Below are 17,074 nucleotides of genomic sequence, written 5' to 3' on the forward strand. Positions count from 1 at the left end.
ACCAATTAACCTAGCATGCACGCTCTTGGAAGGCGGAGAGAACATGCAAACGCCACACAGAGATGCTCAAACTCCTTTATATCATGTTTCTAGGATTCGGAAAACCATAATCGAGATACAGTTCGTAATTCCCAATCCTGAGTAGACATAGCTAAGCTACCTAAACTCGTAAAGTATCACTTTATCAACTTTTAAGTGTAATGTAAAAAATTAAATCTATCAAATTTTCTCGTGAAATGTGAACTAATTGGGCTGCACGGCGGTTGAGTGGTTAGCGTGCAGACCTCACAGCAAGGAGACCAGAGTTCAATTGTCAGAACACTGTCAGATGTTCTCCCCGTGCATGCGTGGGTTTTCTCCGGGTACTCCGGTTTCCTCCCACATTCCAAAAACATGCTAGGTTAATTGGCGACTCCAAATTGTCCATAGGTATGAATGTGAGTGTGAATGGTTGTTTGTCTATATGTGCCCTGTGATTGGCTGGCCACCAGTCCAGGCTGTACCCCGTCTCTCGTCCCAAGACAGCTGGGATAGGCTCCAGCACTCCCCACACCCCCTGCAGTAGAAAATGAATGAATGAATGAGTTCTCCTCCTATTTTGTGTGGAAGTGGTAACTTTTTGGCTTCTTATTTTGTCTTTCCCCACCCTCGGCCATCTCTGTGTGGAGTTTGCATGTTCTCCCCGTGCATGCGTGGGTTTTTTTCCGGGTACTCCGGTTTCCTCCCACATTCCAAAAACATGCTAGGTTAATTGACAACTCCAAATTGTCCATAGGTATGAATGTGAGTGTGAATGGTTGTTTGTCTATATGTGCCCTGTGATTGGCTGGCCACCAGTCCAGGGTGTACTCCGCCTCTCGCTCGAAGACATCTGGGATAGGCTCCAGCAGTGAATGAATGTGAACTAATTCAACAAAAGTGGCATAGGTAAGGCTAATTTAAAAATGATTTTTTTGAATCACAAAAAAAAACATTTTTAACCCTGCGATGATTAATCCATTGCTAAAAAGTTATCATGCAAGCGAGTGAAACTCCGTCTGCATCAGATATTGATTCACATCGATGGTTTTGGAACAATTCCTTCAAGATCTTTTTCCGCCTTTGGAATATTTGTAAAAAGGCTCCATGGCAAATCATTCAGTGTGTTTGAAGATGCCGTATAATCATTTTTTGAAGCGTCTTTCAGTGCAAACGGAGGTAACACGGACTAAGAAATAGGAAAATGTTCCATCTGCGACGTTATCAAAGCATTTACTATTCACTGGACGGAGCGTAAAATGTTATTAGTCCGACTGAAAGAGTGGGAAGAGTTGAACTTGTCTAGACAGACGGTTTAGTTTTGAAAGTAGCTTTTACTTTTTAATCTGTGTATGAACATACCTTCTGAACTTTTTGAAATACTAAAATGATTGATAGACGGATGTTTTTGCATTAAGGGTCAAAGGGTAATGACTCAAAATTCCCCACAGATGCCGCTGTCGTGGGAAAACTTTTCAGTCATTACTTTTTTCCCAGTATAGTTTTCAGTTTTTCATATTCAATATAGTAGCAGTAGTTAAATTGTGTATAACAATATTCTAATAATAATAATAATTTGCTACAATTTCAAAACGATGACGTCACCGTCTCGTCACGTCACGTGACCAGAAGTGAGCTATGCCGACAAGCTAACATAATATCCGAATATTTTGAGTGTCATGACTCACCGCAGTCAACATTCTCCCGGTATTTTCTTGTCTTATACTTCCAAAAATACTCCCGAAATGCAATTCCACTCTGTCGTAAATTGAGACTAGCCTTGAAATGCTGAATACGACGAAATTAAGCGTACCCGGTCATTCTTCTTCTATTGTTCGGTGTGTCACGTGGTTCCGTCTACATATCAGTTCACAGCGCCACCTGTAGGTGTGCTGGGTGTATTACATCATTTTAATTCTGTTATCCGCTCCCGTCTGGATGCATATGGATCCGGCACAGTAGCCACGTATACATGGACCCAAATATTCCAATTCCATTCGAGTTATTTGCTTTCCGAAAAGAAAAGTGCCAATCCGAATGAATATATAATCATATATTCCTTTCCCCAATCCGATTGAGGTATATTTGTCAGACTGCGTTCTTTTTTGTGGTGTTTTTCTTCTTTCTTATTTTGTTTTATTAGCGGTTGGTAAGCAGTTTACGTGTGCATTAGCGCCATCTGTGGAACAGAATCTAAACCCTTCTATACACCATTTACAAGTCCAGTTTTATTAAAAAAAGAAAATATATATCTATATAAAACATGTGCCGAGTTTAATTATAAAATATTAGCAAGATTGATCTTTATCTTTTCCTGTTCCCGGGTGCGTTCTTTCAGCGAATGCTGAGATATGACGTACCACGCAGTTCGAAATGTTCTTTGATTTAAAAAAATGGAGGCGAGCAATCGGCACTGAAGTTTGTTTTTGATTGAAAATAAATTTCAAGACTGGACATACGAAAAACTGGCAATACGGAGTTATTCCAACAAGTGAAAGAAAAATTTGAGGAAGTCGGTATCGCGTGATGTTTACGTTTTACTGTGCATGCCCCATTGACTATTCTGGTTGATTATACGTATAGCGGCACATTGGAATGATTGGAATATTCCTTTCCATGTATACCATTGCTTTCGGAAAGGTCATTCGGAAGGAGAAAAACTCCTCATGTAAACATGGCTAATGTGGACGTGACTTTTTTTTCGAAATTCTTTTCAAAATCAATCTAAATACTGGAGACCCTTGTTGTGCGCCATTGTTTTTGTTGGTTAGCATGCATCCTACAGACTAATATAATCAATAGTAGTCAGTTAAATTGGAAGAAAGAGTGCGAACTTAACAGCACTTTCATATATAACAGATGCATTGCATGTAAAGCCTCAACTTGCCCCCTTCACCTCAAAAACAGACACTTTCTCTGCTTTGTGCCACTGCACCCTCAGCATGCCTTGCACACCTGACTGTATGTGAGGAGAACTGTCTGTAGAGGTCACTGCAGTTCCATGGGTGACACAGGAGGAGCAACACTTCCTGCCAAAGCATCACCTGATGGTAGGGACATCACAGCTACACTGAGACAAACCCAGCTCAGAGGCTGCAGATTAAAATCCCCATGAATCTGTGTTGGATGCTAATAGCAGTGATTTCACACTGCTCGTGAACATGCTGCAAATCTCTGCGGATGCACGAGGTGTTAAATGAAATGTGTCCAAGTCTATCATGTGGACGGTGTTGTTTTATTTACACCGCAGAGGTTAAACAAAAAGTCAAAGCACACAAAATATGAAAAAAAAGTGTTATTATGAAGGGAAACTTGCTTTTCTTACACTCAATTCCATTATGCACGGTTATTTAAGAAAACGTTAGTGTTTGTGTAGTGGTGGTGGGTTCTGTGTCCGCTTTGCCAAGTTTAAAATTAGTAACAAATTTAATATGTGCTGCGTTGGCAGCCGTTGCACAATGTGCCCACAGTTCACCATGGAGAGGTTTCCTGATATAGACAAGTATTTTTAAAAGATGGGTCACAGATGCCTATAATGTTGACAACCATGAGGCTAACACATGCGGCGGTGTCATTTTAGGTCATGTTAATAAATTAGTGTATGTTATGGGTAAAAATATGGAGTGTGGTCTTCTTCCTGCCTTGTAAAAGAAAGAAAGTATCTGTTTTCACTATAAGTCAATCTTCCTGTAATTCATTTAAAGGCGGTCAAATTGCAAAATAATATACAGGGAGCATTTTAAACAAAGCTACAGCACAAAACACAATGTGATTTTATCATTTTATTCATCTTATCATCTTCTATTGCCATTACAGCAATGCTGATATGATTAAATTTTAAAATATACTATTTATTATTAATAATATGCAATATAATCGCACATTTTTTAAGTAAATAAAAAATAAAACCTCTTTGCACATGAGTGTTCTATTGAGTTTAAACAACGATTTCTCATTTCATGAGTAAACTTTTGTCTTTACTAATATTAAAAAGATGTACAGTATATTCTCTGGATGTGACCACAGTATGAAGCACTGACTGTTTATATATAATATTCTTTAGGGTTATATGTATATTTCTTAAAAATAAAATTATTTTAATGGATTTATAGAGACGATCATGTGATTCATATTATTTTTTTAACACACCAGTTGCGTGCAAAAACTCCCCAAATTAATTTAAAAAATGGCTTTGTAATGTACTTTGGCCTCTGACCAGCAGAGGGAGGTCATTGATTTACACTCTACTATTTCTTTCCTTGTGTGTCTCCATTATGAGTGATACCCACAGTTATTATATTTGGATGCAAGCACTGTGGGCTTTTTGAAGGATCATTTATTACCGGGAGGAGCTATGAGGCCAGATTCCTGCAGGAACAGGTCACTGTGGAAAGAGGTGGGGGTTAGATCTGATTAAAAGTGACTTCACTCCAGGGTCGTAAATACAGGATGTGTCAGTGTCTTTCTTCTCCCGGTGGGCTTACAGTGGTACGTAGTGGGAATAAGATGGCCAATAAAAAAGGGGTGTAATGATAATACGCTATTATTTGACACAAGGACAAATAATAGAGGCTTGTGTTTTTATGAGCGTTTCAACTGTGTGGCCCTTAACCGTTTACTTTGCTGTTCTACAATATGGAGCATGCTGGGACTGCCCTCGCCACTATACTAACATTTTTAGCTTTTATGGAGTACCACCCTACTCTGATGCACATTTATTCTGTTTACAATATTTTTCACATTCGCATTTCAAAAACCCAACTTGATTTACAGGCTTTGCCGCACGTTGTAAAGTTTGTGTTTGGGTATTTTAGCCATTGTGAGGTCATCATTTGGTACGCTGAGTTGCTCCACCGCTACAATCCATTCCAGAGGGGGTAGTCAAAGCAGGATTTATGTAATCCACACTTTTATTGTTTGTTCTTAAACCTGACTGAACATTAGATTCCTTCAATGAGGCGAATTTTGTAGGAAATGTTATGATGTCATTATAATCATCACGTTTTATTCAGCGCAATCAAAGAAAATCTCAAGTGTTTTCAAGTTTTCAGACTAAAATCCGAGTCACCAAAGTCATTGATGTCAAGTCCAAGTCTTTGATGACATTGTCAAGTCGAGTCCAAAGTCATTAAAATTGAGACTCGACTCCACACATCCGGTTATGACTCAAATAATGTAAAAAAAAAATGACACAAATTCAATTTTCTCAAGCATCCTGTGATTCCCAACCACTGTAAACCAACTGTGGAGTGACTTGGTTCCGAAATTATTACTTATTTATTACATATAATGTATCTGCTTTCATCTACAGTAGAGGGGTCCAAAGTGTGGCCATTTTAGCCATTGTGAGGTCATCATTTGGTACGCTGAGATGCCTTCAATGAGGCCAATTTTGTAGGAAATGTTATGATGTCATGATAACCATCACGTTAGTTGATTACTAGGAATGGAGACACGTTTTACTCAGAACATTCACTGAAAATCAAAAGTGTTTTCAAGTCGTCAGACTAAAATCCGAGTCACCAAAGTCATTGATGACATTGTCAAGTCGAGTCCAAAGTCATTAAAATTGAGACTTGGCTCCACACATCCGGTTATGACTCAAATAATGCAAAAAAAAAAAAATGACACAAATTCAATTTCCTCAAGCATCCTGTGATTATGGTTATGATTATGACTCAAATAATTTTATTCATTGAAAATATTTTTCTCTTGCTAGCTGGGAATCTGCAACTCCAACCACTTCTGCTGAATTCTCCTTTAAACCGACTAAACTTGTCCTGGGAGCCATTGTCGTAAACAGTTTGTCGTAAACAGAGTTCAGAGCTGGGGGTAAAACAGGCTTGAAGCATATATGGGCATGCCCATATGAGGAACTCTTTAAGGGTCGCATTGAAAACTCTGAAACCGAGCATTCACACCCATCCCAAACTTATTTCAGGGCTCATTTCCAAATGTATTAATTAACATGAGAATACAATATTTATCGATCAGAAAAGTGGAAAAAGCATAACGGGTCCCCTTTAATTTTTTTCCACATGCGAGTATTTTTGTTCGCCGCTGATGTAGTGCATTCCAAAAATCCGGCTGTATTGTTCCCACATGCGTCCTCGACGAGTAACAGTAAGCAAAGATGGACCAAGTGTGGAGACTCCATTAAAGTCAGCCACCGTTTGACTCACAAGGCCCAAAACGATGCAGAAAAGCGTTGTTGACACCACACTGTTCCACCCTCAGCCTGCTGTGAGCGTTTTCTCCTGCCTGCGGTGATGACGCCAGCCAGTGAAACTAATGCAGCGGGAGTAGCGGGTGTCCAGGTGGCGGAGTGCATGCACTTCATTAGGAGTGCCACTGCGATTCATTTTGGAACAGGAGGAGTGGGGGGGGGGGAAAAAAAAATCTCTGCATCCATCAAATGTTGCACCCCTGTTGGCACATGCTTGGGAAATTGGAGACATAAATTGGAGACAATTGCGGCACTTTTGCTGTCTTTGGGCCAAATGGACTAGTCAGCAGGTTCTCACCTATCATGACTATGACGACAATAAAGGCATTGTAACTGTTTATTTTGCAGTTCATTTCAAAGTGTCAATCATAATACATTTTATTCAATGACAATTTTTGTAGCAAATAATATTAATAGTGGCCTCTATGGGTTGTGCTGATCATTAGAAACGCTCAGTGATTTTAGTCAGTTAGTTTCCCGTGCCCCATTTTGCTTGATGGTTGCCATGTTTTTCAACCAATATCTGTCAAATTTTACAAACATATTAATATTAATATTAATATTAATATTAATATTAATATTAATATTAATATTAATATTAATATTAATATTAATATTAATATTAATATTAATATTAATATTAATATTAATATTAATATTAATATTAATATTAATATTAATATTAATATTTTTAATATTAAAAAATATTAATATTTTTTGCCGTGTGGGGCAGCATAGGACATAGGTCATGTAATTTTATTTTATTTTTTTACAGACAGAAATATTTTTTTTTAATAATTATAGACCAGAACTACAAATTCTAGTGTCTTCTAAAAAATCTGTTTGTGACCTCAAGCTAAAAATCATACAATCACACAAAAAACACCCCTGAAAGTCCACCTCTGAATGGATTAAAAAAAAAAAACAAATGAAGACTTTGAAGTGGCCTAGTCAATGTCCTGATCTGAATCCTACTGATATGCTGTTGCGTGACCATTTGGCTGAATTACAACAATTCTGCAAAATGAGTAGGCCCAAATTCCTCCATAGCTCTGTAAGATTCTCATTGCAAGTCATCACAAATGCTTGATTGCAGTTGTTACTGCTAAGGTTGGCCCTACCACATTTTTTCAAACAGGGCAGAAAAATTTTGCATTAAAAAAAATTGCATTTAATACAGAGTAGCTATTCATTTGTTGTGGTAGAGGTCCTGAAAACTAATAGTATTAGTATAATTATATGGACTGAAAATTTATATTTCAGATGTACAAATGTTACCAGCATCCAAAAAGGTCAGTCGATGCCGTAGTAGAACGGGCAAGAAAAACAGAAGGAGCGAGTGAGATTAAAAATGAGATGTGTGTGGGGGGGGGGGGGGATTATCACGAGGCATTAAAATGACACAGAAGATTATGTTGATGCTGCTGACGCCATCCTCAGAGGTCAGCAAGCAGAAAAAAAGGACAAACAGAACAGAACAAACAAGATAACAACCGTAGGATTGCAGCCAGTTTAACACTACAGTGCTACAAGTGGCAGTATGGTTTGTTTTTATGTTTTTGGGTTCGGGTTCGACTGTGTGAGAAGAGGCCGCCTCTACCTGTTTGGTTACCTCCACCAAGGAGTTCAAATATGTACAACAACTATTGCATTATCACTTACAGGAGGGTTATTTGTTTCCTGGATATGAAGGATCTTTGACTTGCCTTTTTGCAGTAGGTCCCAAAAATGTGCGGAGGATCTTTGACTGGTGTTTTTCCTAGGAGTTTCTTAGAAAAAGCAAAGTATATTGGAAATTGTTGCATAGATCTTTAAAAAACAGCACAGCATTCCTCTCATGTAGAAGATCTTTGACATGTGTTTTTGAAGTAAGTGTCATATAGAGGCTCTTTGACTAGCATTTTTGCAGTGGCTCCTGAAAAACTGCTCAGCATTCTTGTCATATTGTTTTAAAAAAACGCATAAAACTTCTGTTATGGAGAGGATCTTTGACGAGTGTTTTTGCATTATGTCTTGACAAAAAGCAGAGCTCCTGTCATATAGGGGATCTTTGACTAGCATTTTTACAGTAGGTCCTTAAAACAGCAGAGCATTCCTGTGATAGAGAGGATCTTTGACTAATGTTTTAAAAACCGCCAAGAATGTCTGTCATGGAGAGGATCTTTAACTAGTTTTTTTGGGAGGGTGATGGGCAGTAGGACCTGAACAACAGCAAAGTACTTTGATAATATACAGGATCTTTGACCCGTGTGTCTTCTAGACCAAACAGCACTCATGTAGAAGATCTTTGACATGTGTTTTTGAAGTAAGTGTTTACAAACAGGAGATTTTTGCAGTTGGCTCCTGAAAAACAGCTCAGCATTCTTGTCATATAGATGATCTTTGACAAGCTTTTTTAAAAAAAAACGCATAAACTTCTGTTATGGAGAGGATCTTTGATGAGTGTTTTTGCATTAAGTCTTGACAAACAGCAGAGCTCCTGTCATATAGGGGATCTTTGACTAGCATTTTTACAGTAGGTCCTTAAAAACAGCAGAGCATTCCTGTGATAGAGAGGATCTTTGACTAATGTTTTAAAAACGGCCAAGAATGTCCGTCATAGAGAGGATCTTTGACTTGCCATTTTGGGGTAGGTGCTTAAAACAGCAGAGTGCCACTATCATAGAGGATCTTTAACTAGTTTTTTTTTTTGAGGGGGGGGGGGGGGTGATGGGCAGTAGGACCTGAGCAACAGCAAAGTACTTCGATAATATACAGGATCTTTGACTCGTGTGTCTTCTAGACAAAACAGCACAGCATTCCTCTCATGTAGAAGATCTTTGACATGTGTTTTTATAAGTAAAAACAGCAAGAGCATTCCTGTGATAGAGAGGATCTTTGACTAATGTTTTAAAAACCGCCAAGAATGTCTGTCATGGAGAGGATCTTTGACTTGCCATTTTGGGGTAGGTGCTTAAAACAGCAGAGTGCCACTATCATAGAGGATCTTTAACTAGTTTTTTTGGGAGGGTGATGGGCAGTAGGACCTGAACAATAACAAAGCACTTTTATGATATACAGGATCTTTGACTTGTGTCACCATAACAGTCCTGTCTTGTAGAGGATCTTTGGCTTGTGTTTTGCCTTTTTGCAGTAGGTCCTTAAAACAGCAGTGTGTTCCCATCATGCGGGGGATCTTTGACTTACTTTACGCAATAGTTTCTTAAAAACAGCCGAACACTCCTGTAATTGTAATGATCTTTCACAAGTGTTTTTGGAGTAGGTTCTTCAAAACACCAACCTTTCTGTTTTATAGAGGATCTTTGACTTGCCTTTTCAATAAGTGCTGTCAAATAGGGGCTCTTTGACCAGTTTTTCGGACAGTAAGTCGTCAAAAACAGCAAAAGACTCTTGGTAGCTAAAGGATCTTTGATAAGCGGCATAGAAAATCGATGGATAGATGGGGGGGATTCCTTTTAGCAGTAGGTGGTTGAAACAGCAGTGTTCTCCAATGGGGATCTTTGACTTGTAATTTTACTGTAATTTACTGTAATTTTAATGATCTCTGACTAGTGTTTTGGGAGTTGCCTCTTAAAAACAGCAAAGCACTCCTGTTTATAAAGGATCTTTGACTGTGCGGTGTTGGAATAATTATGTGGAATTGCTGTGTCGTACAGAGTAGGGTGATGGAAAAGCATATTTCGGGGCATTTCCACTGGTTTGTAAAGCATCTTTTGACCTCTTCATGAAGCCCTCAGGAAATGTTACATAAAGTTCTTTAAAAAACTAAATCAGGCATCTATATTTCTCAAAGTGAAGTCTTGACTATGAATCCTGTTAGAAGCTGCGGGGGGAAACAAACCATATTTTCATAAACTTAAAATGATCTGAGTTCTGTTGACTCCAGCAGAAGTCGCCGCGCGTCTCCGAGCCGCCGCCTGTGTGTGTTTTCTGAGAAAACACGGCAATCCAAACTCAGCAGCATCCCCCGGAGGACTATTTGCAGTCCTTCCAGCTAGTTACACAGTTCGAGATCGAGCACGGAAAATGACCTCTCACTGCATTTCGCCGGCAATTTGCAGAATAAGCTAGCTTTATAAACAATAACAGACAGAAACGGCTGGGAAAAGGTCAGGGCGGGAGATTGGTAGAGGACCGTGTCATCCGCAGGAACAATTAAATCAACGAAGGAGTAATTTAGCCACACACGGGAGCACTGGCTTTACATGTAGCCGGTGTTCCGATAAAGCTGACTAATTAGACTTAAATCTTTATTTGTAATTTTTTTATTGTAATTGTGTTATTATTATTATTATTAAAGTTGTTTTCTCTTTCGTTATTTGGAATCGCCCAAAAAATGTAACATCCCATTCAAGTTTTATTGTATTTTGGCTTGACAAGTAGCAAATGTTCTGGAAACTGCTGTTACAGATATCAACATAAGAGCCTTTAACATATATATATTTTATATATATATTATATATATATATATATATATATATACTATATATTTTACACCAGGGGTCTCAAACTCAATTTACTTGGGGGCCACTGGAGCTAGGGTCTGGGCAAGACTGTGCCGCATCAGCTTTCCCCCCCCCAAAAAAACCCAAAAAAGGCATTTATTAAAAACAGAAAAATGAATAAACTTGGCTTTGGTTTCGATTTTCTACAAGAAAAGCTCTGAGAACATTCCACTGTTCTCAAATATCTTACTTTTTATTTTTCTACACAAAATAAAATGAAAAATAAATAAACAAATCAAGAATAAAGAAAATCAATCAATCAGTAATAAATAAATAAATATAATAATAATAATAATAAAAGGGCAAATAATAAAAACTTAAGAAACCACATATAGTTGGTGGGTGGACAAATTATTTTTTTCAGATTAAAATGAACAAAGCATTATTAGAGCCCTGTAGACATGACAAAACACGACTATAGTCACATTTATACTCTTTTTATTTACAACATATTGCGCAACTGCAGGGTCTTGAGACACATGCTAACTCGCAAACTAGAGAGCTAGCGACCTAAACGGTAGCCTTCAAGTTATTTCCTTTAAACTTAAATAGCCAAAAACTTACCACTTCCACACGGATAGGGAGGATAACTATTAACAGTTATTTAACCTTTAACATGAACATTAATCAAACGTAATAATTTTTTTCTGGGTACATGATACCATACAGCATCCATATCAAACTTGCGCGGGCCGCACTAACATTAAACTTTCATATCAAGGCGGGGGCCTCAAACTAGTGTCCTGCGGGCCACATTTGGCCCGCGGGCCGCGTGTTTGAGACCCCTGTTTTGCACATGAAATACTTTGGAAAGAACAATCGGGCCGTATTTAAACACTTGGCGGGCCGGATGTAGCCCCCGAGCCGTAGTTTGCCCACCCTTGCTTTAACACTTGCGTCCCACCACTTTGTCACATAATCCGTACTGGTGATGGGGGTCAGACAGCAGGTCCAAAGGACAGCGGCACCCCACAGGGCATGCGAGGACCGAGCTCTAAACGCGAAACAAGGCCCTGGGAAAAACGGCGGCAACAAGCAGCGTTCATTTGCGCCACGCTCAATTAGCATCACGTTGGAGCGCGGATCAGAGCACGGCGTCGATTTGGCAGACGGAGGCCTGGATGTTTTGGGACACGAAGAGCAGGTCAAAGACGGGCTAGAGAAGGAGGCGCAGGGGTTGCGGACGCCCGCATAAAGCCATCTTTTCATTCCTTCCGGTGGACGTTCCAACGAGCTCTTAATTGTCTTTGACAAAACTCATTAGCGGGGACCTTGTAGCGACATCGCCGATCAGGAATTCCATGGAGGGAAACATGCACCCAAACAATATGGCGTGGTCAGTGCATTGATAAAATGTAATGAAGTGTGTTTATTGTCCCCCTGCTCTGAACCCCGAGCCGGCCAGCGTGGGACACATCAAATGGCACCTCCATGCTGCCTCCTTTGTCTGCCTCCAGGCCAAATGATTGTTTGTGTTCTTGTTCTTGTTGTTGTTGTTGTTACCATGCTTCCTATTTAGACCCGAGAGGCCGGCCCGCTGTCGTGTCACAATAACTCAGATTCTTTTTTACAAGGCAGCCACCAGCTCATTAAGCCTCAATCAGCGCTGATGGATGCTGGTGACAGCACTTTGTCAGAAGTTAAGCCGTCGTGGACATGAACGATGAAGGAGCGCACAGTGAAAAAACGCTCTTTGTCGGACTTCTCCGACCCTTTTGTGACCCTGATGCTCAGAGGAGCAACGCAAATGAGGAGCTTTGATCGTTTGCTTTGTGTTCCCACATTACGCTCAGACTCGGCGGATGGATTTCACATCGAGACCTCACGTTCAGTGCGTCCCTAAATAAAGCAAGTTAGAAAGAAATTTAGTTTATTCATATACATTAATTCAATATACATTAAAAAGTTTATGTATTTTTTCTATTAAATAAAATATATAATCACATTACAAATAAATTCAGGCATTATGATGTACAAAATAAAATCGAATAAATTAAAATAAATTATTAGGAGCATTATTATATTAATTCTAAATGGGATTTCTAAAATAAATATTATATACTTTAATTAAAATGTTCAAACTAAACATATTTTAATTAAATGTTTAAGTCATGTAAAAATATATATAAATAAAAGAAAATCATAAAGGACACGCACCATCAAATACAAATAGACAAATACATTTCTGGGGATCACAATAGATGAAAATATGAGCTGGAAACCTCATATTACAAATATACAACATAAGGTGGCCTGAAATATTTTTATATATTATTAAAAAAAAACAAAAAAAAACTTAAACTGTATTATGGAAAGCAGGAAGTGAAAATTAAAATTAAAATTAAAATTAAAATTAAAATTAAAATTAAAATTAAAATTAAAATTAAAATTAAAATTAAAATTAAAATTAAAATTAAAATTAAAATTAAAATTAAAATTAAAATTAAAATTAAAATGACTAAATAACTTAAATTATATTAGGAAAGCAGGAAGTGAACAAATGTAACAGTTACTGATTGTAAAAGTACCAGATGGAGGGGTAGGATTTAATAAGCTTTGCTTCTTCCTACTCCTTTCGGACATGTGGAACTGTGAGCTGATTATGTGATGCATTCAATTGTAATTTGATGCATGTTCAAATGAAATAAAACCATTACCATTACCATAAAACCTTTATTAAGGACTCATAAAATATGTTTTACCATGCAACAGCTGGTGATTAGATCCTCAATGCAGAGATCACAAAAAACAAGATGTATATAAACGTGTTTAATACACAAGCTGTATTTAATACATGGTATAAAAATAAAATTACCAGGTGAAGCCACGCTAAACTAGAGAACAAAAGGAAAATAATTTAACAAAAAAAAACAAACAAACAACTAAACAAGAATGCAAGAATACCAAAAGTAGCGACTGGAGTAAGGCAACAATCTGGCAACAGGTGAGACTTGAAAAGGTCAAGCAGTGAAATACTCGAGTAGTAAATGAGTAGAGTGTTTCAAACCTGACTCGAATAACAAGAATAATTGTGATTAGCGGCAGGCAGAGGGCCGCCTCACTGGAAAAGATCAACGAGGTGACCTCAGCATGATGGGAGGCCACCATCACAATTCATAACGGATTTTCATTTTGTTTGTTTAAATATTCATATTTATCCTCCATTGTGCTTTGTTTTGAGTTTTATTTTTGTTTGCATATTTGTGCCCCATTCTCAGATTATCACAAATCTGTTTTGGATTATGCTGGTGGGAGGGGCAAGAGGTGGGGCTGTCTTATTGACAGCATTCATTCTCCCCCCCCCCCTTCCCAGTGAAAAATGTAATTTAGTCAGATGAAGTGTATTAGGGAGATTTGGTGAAGACTACGTGAATGAACTACCATTATTATTATTATTATTATTATTGGCAAACATGGAAGTTTACCACAGATTTCATGTCTGACCTCAGATTAGACATGTCGCACAAACAAAGCCTCCCCGCCACTGCCCCCCCCCCCCATCTCTATATTCTGTTTAAGATATCTTAAAGTTTTGTCTTTATAAAGACATCATACGGAATCTGTGATAGAAGGGTGTTAAGAAGATAAAACATCTTCAAAGGCAGGAGGCCTTAAGGTTTATGGAACAAAAAAATCAAGTAGTAGACCCAAAAACTTGTCCCCGGTCTTGGGTCCTTCAAGACACAGGATGGTCCTGGGTCCAAATGAAGGCTATTACCGGTGTAGCGTGTAGTCCTAAAACCATCAGACGGCATCTGTGATAGAAGGGTGTTAAGAAGATAAAACATCTTCAAAGGCAGGAGGCCTTGAGGTTTATGGAACAAAAAATCAAGTGGTAGACCCAAAAAAACTCTCCCTGGTCGTGGGTCCTTCAAGACACAGGATGGTCCTGGGTCCAAATAAAGGCTATTACTGGGCCTTGAGGTTTATAAAACAAAAAGTCAAGTAGTAGACCCAAAAAATTGTCCCCAGTCGTGGGTCCTTCAAGACACAGGATGGTCCTGGGTCCAAATGAAGGCTATTACCGGTGTAGTGTGTAGTCCTAAAACCATCATACAGCATCTGTGATAGGAGGGTGTTAAGAAGATAAAACATCTTCAAAGGCAGGAGGCCTTGAGGTTTATGGAACAAAAAGTCAAGTGGTAGACCCAAAAAAACTCTCCCTGGTCGTGGGTCCTTCAAGACACAGGATGGTCCTGGGTCCAAATAAAGGCTATTACTGGGCCTTGAGGTTTATAAAACAAAAAGTCAAGTAGTAGACCCAAAAAATTGTCCCCAGTCGTGGGTCCTTCAAGACACAGGATGGTCCTGGGTCCAAATGAAGGCTATTACCGGTGTAGTGTGTAGTCCTAAAACCATCATACAGCATCTGTGATAGGAGGGTGTTAAGAAGATAAAACATCTTCAAAGGCAGGAGGCCTTGAGGTTTATGGAACAAAAAGTCAAGTGGTAGACCCAAAAAAACTGTCCCTGGTCGTGGGTCCTTCAAGACACAGGATGGTCCTGGGTCCAAATGAAGGCTATTACCAGTGTAGCATGTAGTCCTAAAACCATCATACGGCATCTGTGATAGAAAGGTGTTAAGAAGATAAAACATCTTCAAAGGCAGGAGGACTTGAGGTTTATGGAACAAAAAATCAAGTAATAGCCCCCCAAAAATTGTCCCTGGTCGTGGGTCCTTCAAGACACAGGATGGTCCTGGGTCCAACCAAATGAAGGCTTTTACCGGTGTAGCGTGCCGTCCTAAAACCATCAGACGGCATCTGTGATAGAAGGGTGTTAAGAAGATAAACCATCTTCAAAGGCAGGAGGCCTTAAGGTTTATGGAACAAAAAGTCAAGGAGTAGACCCAAAAAAACTGTCCCTGGTCGTGGGTCCTTCAAGACACAGGATGGTCCTGGGTCCAAATAAAGGCTATTACTGGGCCTTGAGGTTTATAAAACAAAAAGTCAAGTAGTAGACCCAAAAAATTGTCCCCAGTCGTGGGTCCTTCAAGACACAGGATGGTCCTGGGTCCAAATGAAGGCTATTACCGGTGTAGTGTGTAGTCCTAAAACCATCATACAGCATCTGTGATAGGAGGGTGTTAAGAAGATAAAACATCTTCAAAGGCAGGAGGCCTTGAGGTTTATGGAACAAAAAGTCAAGTGGTAGACCCAAAAAAACTGTCCCTGTTTCGTGGGTCCTTCAAGACACAGGATGGTCCTGGGTCCAAATGAAGGCTATTACCGGTGTAGCAATAAGTCCTAAAACCATCATACGGCATCTGTGATAGAAGGGTGTTAAGAAGATAAAACATCTTCAAAGGCAGGAGGCCTTAAGGTTTATGGAACAAAAAGTCAAGGAGTAGACCCAAAAAAACTGTCCCTGGTCGTGGGTCCTTCAAGACACAGGATGGCCCTGGGTCCAAATAAAGGCTATTACTGGGCCTTGAGGTTTATAAAACAAAAAGTCAAGTAGTAGACTCAAAAAATTGTCCCCGGTCGTAGGTCCTTCAAAACACAGGATGGTCCTGGGTCCAAATGAAGGCTATTACGGGTATAGCGTGCAGTCTTAAAACCATCATACGCAATCTGTGATAGAAGGGTGTTAAGAAGATAAAACATCTTCAAAAGCGGAGGCCTTGAGGTTTATGGAACAAAAAATCAAGTGGTAGACCCAAAAAAACTGTCCCTGGTCGTGGGTCCTTCAAGACACAGGATGGTCCTGGGTCCAAATAAAGGCTATTACTGGGCCTTGAGGTTTATAAAACAAAAAGTCAAGTAGTAGACCCAAAAAATTGTCCCCAGTCGTGGGTCCTTCAAGACACAGGATGGTCCTGGGTCCAAATGAAGGCTATTACCGGTGTAGTGTGTAGTCCTAAAACCATCATACAGCATCTGTGATAGGAGGGTGTTAAGAAGATAAAACATCTTCAAAGGCAGGAGGCCTTGAGGTTTATGGAACAAAAAGTCAAGTGGTAGACCCAAAAAAACTGTCCCTGGTCGTGGGTCCTTCAAGACACAGGATGGTCCTGGGTCCAAATGAAGGCTATTACCAGTGTAGCATGTAGTCCTAAAACCATCATACGGCATCTGTGATAGAAGGGTGTTAAGAAGATAAAACATCTTCAAAGGCAGGAGGCCTTGAGGTTTATGGAACAAAAAATCAAGTAGTAGACCCAAAAAATTGTCCCTGGTCGTGGGTCCTTCAAGACACAGGATGGCCCTGGGTCCAAATGAAGGCTATTACCGGTGTACCATGTAGTCCTAAAACCATCATACGGAATCTGTGATAGAAGGGTGTTAAGAAGATAAAACATCTTCAAAGACAGGAGGCCTTGACG

The sequence above is a fragment of the Doryrhamphus excisus genome, linkage group LG13 (assembly GCF_037039965.1).
Source record: "Doryrhamphus excisus strain RoL-2023G ecotype Guam linkage group LG13, RoL_Dexc_Guam_v1.1, whole genome shotgun sequence".
NCBI lineage: Eukaryota > Metazoa > Chordata > Actinopteri > Syngnathiformes > Syngnathidae > Doryrhamphus > Doryrhamphus excisus.